The 10,123-nt window shown below is 44.7% G+C and overlaps 1 long non-coding RNA gene across 1 annotated transcript; it reads left to right on the top strand.

The window, feature by feature from the left end:
• The first annotated feature begins 1,964 nt into the window (after positions 1-1,964).
• On the top strand, positions 1,965-10,123 carry LOC125692832 (uncharacterized). The gene is made up of 6 exons (XR_007376859.1): positions 1,965-2,168; positions 2,990-3,141; positions 5,817-6,053; positions 8,789-8,829; positions 9,173-9,277; positions 9,471-10,123. It is a non-coding gene; the product is annotated as an uncharacterized LOC125692832 (long non-coding RNA).

The raw sequence follows: 10,123 nt of genomic DNA, 5'->3' as shown, positions 1-10,123 counted from the left end.
GAAAGCCTCTGGGAAGAGATGTCTCAGCCCAGTGCTCAAAGGCTGCTTCTAATTTTGTTGATTTTCTTTTTTAATGTAATTTTTTAAAGTGATATCCATGGAACGTGTCAGCCACAAATTTGGGAAATCTCCCTTGTATCTCAGTCTTCTGTTTCTCTTCTTCCCTCCCCTGGCCTCAAAGCAGCAGCACAGCTGTGCCAGGATACCCAGGTCTGCTTTTCTGCCCTTCATCCTTTCAGCTCTGTTGGATGCTCAGTAGGAGCTGCTCAGTTCATGCACGCTGTGTGTTCTATCTTTAGAGAGCTTTCCATCAGGTGAGAGGCACTCTTCTTTTTGCCTATTTCAAATGTACCCTTCCACATGTCCTAGAAGAAGTCCTCACACACCTCTCCAGGTATTCAGGGAGAGGAAGTCCATATTTCTGTTGCCATTGGACTCAATGCTTTGTGCATGTGGTCCATGGTGAGACCATGCGGGAAAATACTTCTAGCTGTGGTTTCCAGCACAAGAAATGTTGTTAATCTGAGCTTAAAACATCAAGTTTGGCTGCTGCACAGCACTTTCTCAGTTGATTCCTTATTATTTAACACTTCTCCAATGTTCAAATCTTTTTTTTTTTTCCCTCTCCCCCCTTCAATGCAGCCTTCATCCAAAACACACTGCCAAACGCTTTACAAGTAGTACAGAGGAAGAGAAATTGTTTCTGGCACTTATTGCAGTCGTCAGCACTGAGCATCCAGCTTACCCAGCTCACAAAGTACAGAACCTTATTTTGTTAGGATGTACAAATACTTCTGCTATCAAACAGACAGAGACAGCCCACTTAATCTGCTACCAGTTAACTACCAAGGTGAGCTTACTGAATTTATCTCTGTTTTTTGCAAAAAAAAATGGCCACTGAGCTTTTAGTTGTATCAATGGACACTGTTTGGTCATTTATATTTCTTGTGAAAGATGGGGGTCCCATGGTGTGCACTTTGATAGCATGGTACCAAAATGCTTCCCCAGTTGTGCCTTTCACTCAATAATTCAGAAGGCTCTGCGCTGGAGAAGTGCTGGGAGGAGAGGTGCATTCTGCTTTCTGCTCCATACTTCTTCCTTCTCCTTTTTTTTTGTCCAAGGCTGGCTTGGTATTATGTCATTTCAGATGGACAAGATTAAGTGAAATCCTGCTTTGGATTTCTGATGTTCTGCTCTCTGTTTTGTATTAACACTGAGAATTTGTTTCTGTGTTGTTTGTGGCTGAGGCTTTTTTCCCCACCCCCTGCCTGAGATGGCTCAAGAAATGCTGAACAGAGTGCTTAATGATTTCCAGTGTTTTCTCTTGACATTTTAGTTTAGGAGAATGAGCAATGCCTCCGCTGGGGACTTCCCTGGCAGATCCACGTCTGAACAGCCAGGGCTGGCTTCCAAGAACATTAAATTCCAGCTGCTTTTCCATCCAAGGCAAGGTTAGTTTAGTATCCCCCTTCCTCCCTGTGTCTTTACAGCAGGAGATATTCTAGCCAACGTATTCGTCATGTTTCTGAGTCTCCCTGCTGCTTGATTTATGCAGAGAGGACCAGGGAGAGAGATTCCAGTGTGAACTACCTGCAGGTGTGCAGGAGGGTGCTGCAGTCCTTGTGGACCCAGCTATGCTGGCTAATCCCCACACGTGGCACCAAGACTGTTTCTTTCCCATTGGTGCGTGCTGAGAGATGCCCTTGTTGCCCGGGAGCACCACGGAGAAAAGCAGGAGGGCAAAGGATGCTGAGATGGAGTTTCCAAACTTTCAGCTGGTGTTGCTCTCCTCATTACTCCTTGTATTTCACTGTGCTGTTAAACTGTAGATAACTGTTTGTAAGGCTTTTAAAAAAATAGAAGTTATCTTAACGTTCCCTGTGTTGTGCAGTTTATGCACTCGTTCTGAGGTGAAGCAAGTGACTTATGCCTGTTTTTTTTTAAGATAGGTTATGCATATTTGGTGCCTGGCTTAACGCTGCAAGGGACATAATTTCCAGTGGTATAATGGACCGCTTGAGTCTCTCTTGTCAACTGGGAGTTTGAGTATGCAGCGCATTTGGAAATGCAGCCCATCCTAACCCAGCAACTGGCAAGGGAGAAATCCAAATCTATCAGTCGCTATTTCAGCCTGCGACTTCTGCTCGCCTTTGTCCCATCCGAGCGTGGTAAGACACAGCTTGTGTGCTCTTCTGGAGTTGGCTTCGTGTGTGCAGCTGCATGTTGAAAGGCACCGCAGTGTTTTCAGAAACCCAAAAGGTAGCCAGTCTCCAGCTGGTAAAATTGTCGTCGTTCATAGACTGATTGAACGGCAGGAATTCACTCAAGTAGAGGATCAGGTCCAGTGTACACAGCTGGGCACCAAGCTGAGCTCAGTAACTATCTGTGCTCAGTGCTAAGCACCGGCCAACTGGGCTGCACACGATTTTCTGCTAGGTAGCAGTGTGTCCATCAATGTCCTCTTGTTCGCCTGGATCCACGTTGTCTCCCATTGCTCTGTCCCTTCTCCTCTGTTCTGCTTTCCCTTCTATCTGAGCAACGTCTTACAGACAGCAAGAAAGCAAGTCACAACAGATGAAAACTGATCCATTTTTGTGATGTTTCAGGGGAAAATGTTACTGCCCTTGCACTTGAACTTCTCTAAGAGAGGTTATATTTCATTACACGTCCTATCCTTGTTTGTGAAACGAGTATGAGCTGTGCTTGGTATGAGTTCAGTAGAGAAAAGAAATGGATATTTAGGGAAGGTTGTTCCTCATTGACAGCATTATTGCAAGCAAGGAAATGTAGAGAAGGTTTTGCTTAGGTCCCCTATTTTTCTCCAACTTTGTGTTTGTATTTTTTTCCTGAAGTTAGTCTGAAGATCTGCATGAAGTCCCAAACCTCTAAAATGCTTTAACGTCGATCTTTCTTTGCCCCTGTCTATTCAGCTAACGTGGTAAAATGTTTTGTTTCTTTTTTTTTTTTCTTTTTTTTTTTTTTTTGCCAGAGTCTATGAGATCATTCAAGTATGGAGACTTGGCAGCCTCCATGTGCGTACAAAGACGGCTGTTTGAATTTCAGACTAAGTGTCGTTCTGGCTAAGGATAAATTATTTGCTGTGTTACATGAGGATTTGCTGCTTTATCTGGCCTGAATAAGGTTGGTTTATTATCAGTGCCCTGCAGTCGTGATTTACACTGGGCTCCAGTTTTCTGTCCTTTAGAGTTTTCAGTGTTTTACTGCCTAAAAGTACAGGCATTTCTTTTAAGCAATTTGGTAATAGAAAGGATCGTAGTGACTGGTTAATATGATTGGAAGGCCGAGAGAAGGCAGTGCAAAACAAAATAGGAGAAAATACAGAAGTAATGGTGGGACCAGACAAACAAGGCGAATGCTTCCTTGGGCTTAATTGGTCACTTACAGCTCATGTACGGAGTTGGACAGTCCCTCTAAGTAGTGTAATCTCCAGAAAAGCTGAATAAGAGTTTTCATCTATAAGATATTCTTACTGGAGATGGGATTTACAACTTTTATTTTTAAATTTAAAAGCAGGAGCAATGGTTGTGGTCATTGTCAGTTCAGAAGGTGGGTTCATTTTATAGACGTGAGCCTCGAAGTCTGTTACAAAGAGATCCACTGCCTGAACTGTGCTGAGTTACCAGGGTCATATGTGCCATCTGCACCATGTGTGCAAAGGGTGAGTGCTCTGCTGCTCTGCCCCTGTGTACTGCGTGGAATGCTGACAGAGACCATTAATGAGCATTACAGAATGATTTACAACACCTGTGTCCCACTTAAAATAGTGTTACAGAAAGTATCACATCTGTGTACCCGAGCTTGAGAAGACTGATTGAATTTGATTTGCTTCTGAATTCTGCAGCATAGGTTGAAGGGCACACACCACCTCTCTTTCTTCATTTTTCTTTAAGTTACTTGTGCTGCTAGTCCATCCTTTGCTGACATTAGTGGCACTATACAATACAACTGCCCTGGTTTTGGTTCCTTCATTCACACACTCTGTAGATGAATGTCAGAAGGTATTTGCTTGTATTTCTTACACTGGCAAATTGCTTTGTCTTTCAAAGAGTACGTGTGCCTGTGCTTTCTTTGTGGACAGCACTTGAGAAATGCTGAAAGCATAAGGGTACAGTGTATGTGTTTACCCTCCACGTGGTGTTGATCATCTTTCACATCAGAAGAATCAAGAAACCAAGACGTTACTTTGTGTTAATCACATATTGGAATGCATTGTTAAAGCCTGGTGCTTACAAAAGAAAAAGCTGTTCATCCTTTGGCCTCACTTCAAACAAGAATGTCAAAGTCTGTGTGAAAGAGCCATCAGAGCCTTCTGCTGTTACTGGTAGGTAGAGAGGGCTGTGGAGACAAAGGCAGTAAACCCTTCTTGAAACACAATTGTAGAATCACATCAGTGGTTTGGGTTGGAAGGACCTTAAAGCACGCCCAGTTCCAGTCTCCCACCATCAGTAGGTTTGCCCAGATCAGACTGCTCAAAGCTCCATCCAGCCTGGCCTCAAGCACCTCCTGTGATGGGGCACCCGTGGTTTCTCTGGGCAATGCCAGGGCCTCACCGCCCTTATAGTAGAGTTTATCCCTTATATCTAATCTAAATCTACCATCTTAAGGCCATTAACCTTTGTCTTATCCATACCTGCCCCTGTAAAAAGTCCCTCCTCAGCTTTCCTGTGAGCCCCTTTTAGGTACTGCATGGCTGCAGTGAGGTCTCCCCAGAGCCAAACTTGAACAAACTCAACTCCCTCAACCTTTCTCCATAGGAGAGGTGCTCCAGCCCTCTGAGCATCTTCATGGCCCTTCTCTGGACCCAGTCCAACAGGTCCATACCCTTCTTACACTGGATGCCCTAGGACCGAACACAATATTCCAGATAAGACCTCAAAAGAACAGAAATAGAATTCAGTAGAAATATGAATATCTGAACAGGAAAACTTCTAGCTTGTGTTAAAAGAAAAAAAAAAAAAAAAAAAGTAACATTGACTTAAAATGTTATGATCTTCCTCACCTTACAGAAGGGTGGGGTTGCCAGTTGTGTGTTGGTCAACCAAAGGGCTCCGTCTTTGGTTCCTGTTTAGTCTCAATGCAGGCCTTGTGCTGGCATGGCAGGACCAAAACGAGGTGCTACTGAGCTCAGAGCTCTTGGTTCTGGGTTGCTGGGAGCCCTGAAGTTCAGGACTAGGATTATGTTTTGTTTGCATGCTTGGGATAAAGTGCTAGGATAGTATCAGGAGATTTAGCTGCTGCCTTGCTTAGTGTTTGTGAGGGTATCTTTCCAACATTCAGTGCGTCGCAATTAAGTCAGCATCAGAAGCTGTGAGATGAAAGACGAGTGGGAGGGGAAAGAAAAATAGAGCAATAACCAAAGACTGCTGCCAAGAACTAAAGAAACACCACCAAATGAAAAAGTACCCTGTGGCTTCTTTCATACAGTCCCTCATCACAAGCAATAAAGCACCTCTTGAGTTGTTCTTCGCCTACTGGTTGTAAATCTTAATGCCTGTGTTCCCAGAGCCCTGGGGACCTCACAATAGCCTCTGCTGTGCTGGAGTCCAGCAGCTGGGCATGTGAAGCAGACAGAGGAGTCAAAATGATGATGGGAAGAATGGCAATCACTGAATTTCTCCCTCTCCACCAGGGAAGTGACTGTGAGTTCTGGGAGATGGAGAGAAGGCAGCTCCTCTGGAAACACTGTTGGCTTTTAATATTCTTTGTTTTTCACAGCCAAAGAAGGGGCAGCAGCCACCTTGCTCCTGGACAGAACACGTGGAAGTGATGTCTTCATTTCTCTTCTGCCTCACCAGGTGAACCCTGAGGCTGTGAGGGCAAGGGAGGAGAGCAGAGAGCCCGGGAGAATGGGTGAAGCTGGCAAAGGCTGGACTGAAAATGTCTGCAAAGTTAGCAGAGGACTTGGCCTGCAAAGGGAGACCTCGGTATCATGGAGGGCCCTTGCCTGAATGTGAAGCCTACAGCCATATTTTAAAACAAAACACTAACACATTCAGCGTGCCTTACTTTTGCTCCAAATCACTGCAGCTGTGGTATGTATGAAGCTGTTAACTGTTGTGTCTTTTTTAATGTGCTTTAAAATGTGCCTGGAGGTTTGGGGAATTTCTTATTTCATTATTTTTTTTTTTCACTTGTATTTTTTTAATTCCTGCTGAAATGCTGCGCTGTTTATATTTAAGCAAAACCTCCAGCAGGAATGAATAAAATCAAAGAGCATCACGATCTTGCAAGGCAGATTGGCGGCTGACAGATATGTCTGGCTGAAGGAGCCTTTTCACGAGGACAGGGGTAGGCAGAGCCTGGGGAACAGAGCAGCCCCTTTCCCTATCTCTGCTCACTCCCTTTCCCATGTCATCTCTCCTGCCCCAGATCTCTCTCCTCTGCTTGAAGTGCGTATCAAATGCAGGGTGACAGCAGCAGTGGCAGTTTCAGCAGCACCAGAAGTCGTACTTGTTTGGCAGGGAAGCCTGGCCGGCCCCTTGGCTGCTCACTCCCCTTTGCTCTCCAAGAGCAGCAGTGCCGTCTTGCACTTTGGAGAAGATTCTCCTTCTGTTTTCCAGTGAAATATCTGATGCTATTTGAGTTTCCACACTATAATGCTCTTGAATTCGAGTGCAGTTTTTAGCAGCCTGTTTTCACTCAGGAATGTGGATAAGTTCTGAGGGCTTTTTCCTTTGTTAACACCCTGGGTCAAGTGACCTGTGTTGCTTCGTTGGCCAGAGAAATGACTTTGGCTGCAAGTGCATGGGGTTTGGTAGGAGTTCCTACCTTCGTACAGGAAGGAATCCAACAAAATAAGGCTCATTCCTCACTATGCCTCTGTATGCCCTTCTGTTCCAAAGCAAAAAAAAAAGCACAAGGCAGGCTCCATGGCACTGCTGCTGCAGGGACGTCATTCTGCTTTTGTGAGGGAAACGCTGGGGGGAAAGAGGCTTCATCAGAAGGCAAAGCATCTGGCAAAGGTGGAATGAGAAGTGTTTTGTGTTCTATTTTGCATCCTTGAATTGCACAGTGAAGACACATAAATTCTGGCAATGCTGAAATGATGGAGCTTTTTGGCTTTTTTATGTTAGGATCTTACACTCCCACACAGCTTTAAGTTTTCCTGCCTCTTCCACCCTGGAAATCCAGGCTATCTGAGGGAGCTCTGTACAGTGCTCCCGCTGACATTACCTCCAGGTCAGGCTATTAGCATGAGCAGCAGCAGGGAGTCTGTGCTTGGATGGGGCCCTTGGTTTCAGGCTCATGTTTATCATCTTGTCAGCTGCTTCTAACTGACTGTAGGAAAAACACTGGAAGCTGCGAGGGCCTTTTTATTAAGCTCATCTTCTGGTGTTGGTGGGCCAAGTGGTTTTTTGCAACAGAGGAGGAGTTTTGTGCTCCTCCAATTCACTGTGTTTTAAATGAGATAAATGCATGCTTTATTAATTCAGGAATTGGAAAGCTGACCCTTTGGTTTGCTAAGCAAAAAAACAAAAAAAACAAACAAGTTCCTTGCCCAAGGAGGCTGTGCATGCCCCATCCCTGCAGGTTTTCAGGGCCAGGCTGGATGTGGCTCTGAGCAGCCTGGTCTGGTGGTTGGTAACCCTGCACATGGCAGGGGGTTTGGAACTAGATGATCATTGTGCTCCTTTTCAACTCAGGCCATTCTGTGATTCGTGCAGTACAGTGGAGGGAAGAAGTCTCTATCAATAGTTCTGCTGGAAGGAGTTCAGGTAGGAAGGAAAGGAGCTGTCTAGATGTCCTGTGGGGAAGTCAGTGGATGCGCATGTCTCCTTACCCTTTCGGCTTTCTCTGCCAGCTAGTCTTTCCATAGTATTATTGCTATAACAAATCCAGCCCTTACTTTTAAAGTGGGAAACGAACACCAGCAGTGCCCTTCAAGAAATGTGCATGTACCCTTTCCCACCCACTCAAAAAAGAGTGGGGATGGAGAACATAAAAGACACAAATCCCTTATGTTCTCCGAAGCCTCGTGTTCCTTCAGCACACTAAGTTTCTGCTGTAAGCCTCTCCTTCCATTCCAAACCAAGCTAAAATTATCCTTCTGAAGTCTTTCCTAGACAAGCTTTTGTTACATGACTCTTTTGGACAAGCATCAATCTGTTTCCCAAAAGCCTGTCTTCCAGGAATGGCTTAGTGCTGGCTTTGGGGCAGGTGCTCAGATATTCTGCAGCAGATGCTGCTTTCTGGTGTAGCCCATCACTGCAGCGTGCTGCAAAATGGCAGTCTGAGCATCCCTTAATGCTTGAAGTTTAACCACAGCTGGAGCTGCTTCTTTGAATCCTGTCGGTTCTATTTGCATCGAGTTGTTTCAGCTGATGTGGTGCTGCCTAGAAAAACACTGAGGATCCATACAGAAGTACTTATTTCTCTCATCTTTAAAGGCAGCTTTGGCCTGCACATTTTTAACATCTTCAAAATCTGTTGGTGTTTGTGGCAGTAGCTATTCACAGTTGCTGTTTTCATGTTGTCTGTCACCTTTTCCAAATGGAAACACAGTGTGCTCATATGAAGAATTTTGATTCCAGGTTGGCAATAGGAGTGGGACACAGTGACCTGAGGAGCCTTCCAGGCCTTGCTCTGTCTTGTCTTTAAGCAAAGAATAATTGGTATCCAAATGTCTCAGGTTTTGTATTTTTTTGTGGTTCTATTTTTTTAAACTCTGAGCTGGTTTCGTTAGCGTACCAAAGATGGCAACTGAATGCATTTCTAGGCACAGTTTGTAGCTGCATTTGATATTGGGTTCTTTGTCTTCCCTTTCTAGGTAATTAGAGAACTCTTCCAGCCCTCCAAATGAGGCAAACTGTGAGTAATGAGCTACTTTGTCCTATGTCAGAGTGCCTTCTCTCCAAGTGCTGTTTGCTGTCTGGATTTCTGACTGTTGAACAAGAAGTGTCCATTGTGCTTCTCATTTTTCATTAATTTTGAAGGTAACATGTGCATCCAGACAGCTGTGTTCATTGGCCTGAAGTACTAAGCTACCAATAAATTTTCCTCCTGATTTTTAACTCTTGCAGGCCTTTGGGATTTGGTTATTTCAAGAGTTCTTGTTTGGTTGGGTTTGCGGACTATTTTTTCCCCCCAGAACTGGAGTTTTCCTATTTAGCTGGAGCAGCAAAACTGAATGGGAACGTCTGGCTTATTTCAGGGCTCCATCAGTACAGACCTCCCTCATGAAAGCCACAGTGATGTCACGCCCAGCAGCACAGGAGGGGATCAGAGCGTGCTCCTACCAAGTTAGCACAGCCCCAAGGTATGCTATGGGTAGTGCTCTGCAATGAGGCAAAGAACTGCCTGATGTTGGCTCTGATCATTTGGTTACTTCTTTGAGTATAAATGTATGCATGCATGTCCTTGAACAACAATTTTTTATTTCAGGCTCTTAAAAGAAAAATAACTTTTTACGGGAGTTTTGGTTTCTTATGCATTTCTTTTTTAATCCTTAGAGAGTTCCCTTTTTGCTGCAGAGCTAAAGCTTTGGTCGTGGACTCATTTGGAAGCTTTGTGCTTTACTCGTCTTCGTGTTTATGGAGTATCAGTGGATTAACAACAAAAAAAGACAAAAGCAGTAACATCTGACCTCCAGAGCTGGCGATGTCTTTTTCCCTTCCTCTTTGTCCTCATCTTTTCACGGTAAAGAAACGGAGTAGAACATTTGGTGTTTGCTTCCAGGTGATCTGTTCTTTTTCACCCTTCTCCTCCTCTCCTTGGGGATGGAGGCCTCCACCATCCTTTGAGATGTCAGGAATTCTAGGCGAAGATTTATGCAGCAGCATAAAGAGGCATTAGACCGTGTAGTGAGGGTCAGACATATGGTAGCAATGATTGCACAGCCCCGTAAAGCAGACTCCCTGCAAAGCCCTGGATGCGTTGTGAGAAGTCTTTCCTTGGAAGCAACGTGCTTAAAGATGACCTCATGTCAGATCTGGGCAGGTATGTGCTGCACACAACAAGGATGGGAACAAACAATGCTGTTTTCCTTTCCCAAAGTAAGTTAAATTCACTTCTGTGTGGAAATGAGATTGAAGCCCGTGTTTTCTTTCTCTCTTGACTCCACTCAGTTAGCTGTTGAGAATAGCAGCTCCTCAGGTCTCTGGTA

This window comes from Lagopus muta, chromosome 5 (assembly GCF_023343835.1).
Source record: "Lagopus muta isolate bLagMut1 chromosome 5, bLagMut1 primary, whole genome shotgun sequence".
NCBI lineage: Eukaryota > Metazoa > Chordata > Aves > Galliformes > Phasianidae > Lagopus > Lagopus muta.
This window is presented reverse-complemented; position numbering and strand designations above follow the sequence as displayed.